The sequence below is a fragment of the Propithecus coquereli genome, unplaced genomic scaffold, assembly GCF_000956105.1.
Source record: "Propithecus coquereli isolate 6110/MARCELLA unplaced genomic scaffold, Pcoq_1.0 Scaffold433, whole genome shotgun sequence".
NCBI lineage: Eukaryota > Metazoa > Chordata > Mammalia > Primates > Indriidae > Propithecus > Propithecus coquereli.
In genome coordinates this window covers 254,369-254,922 of record NW_012150097.1, presented here as the reverse complement: position 1 = coordinate 254,922, position 554 = coordinate 254,369, and the positions used below count along the sequence as shown (strand labels likewise).

The following is a 554-nucleotide window of genomic DNA, read 5'->3' as shown; positions in this document are numbered from 1 at the left end:
ATTTCCAGCTTCTTACCCGGTTGGAATCTTTATTTCTTCATTTGTCTGCCCGGTTTTGGAGACAGAAAATTAACTTTATTTGGATGGTTTTGGGGAAACAAAAACAATCACTGTCTAAATACTCCGATCAGGAGATCGGACAGAGGGAATAGTATAAAAACCCTCCTGGTTTTGAACTAGATTTTATCCCTTTTATCCATCATCCTCATACCTGATGTCAAAATCCTTTTTCCTCTAGAAAACAAGAGCCAATGCTTAACGAGAACCTGTCGTGTACTAGGAGCCTTTCTATTCATTGTCATAGTTAACGCTCAAGGGGCCTCTGCAGTAGACAGGATTGAGCTGTATAAAGATAAAGACGCCAACGCTTAGAAAACTTACTTCACTTGCCAAAGTCACACCGCTTCTAAGAAGTGCAGAAAGAAGTCAGAACCAAATCTCTGACCCCAAAACATCTATTTCTATCTTGGGTCCACACCTCTCTCATGCATTTCGCACACGTATATTTAACCGGCTGTTTGCCAGGGAAGAGCGGTGTCAGACCAGGGCTGATG

General features: G+C 42.1%; 1 protein-coding gene across 1 annotated transcript in view; it reads right to left on the bottom strand.

Moving 5' to 3' along the window:
- ANXA3 (annexin A3) overlaps positions 1-554 on the bottom strand; it is a 73,043-nt gene that overhangs the window by 28,431 nt on the left and 44,058 nt on the right. The window lies entirely within an intron of this gene.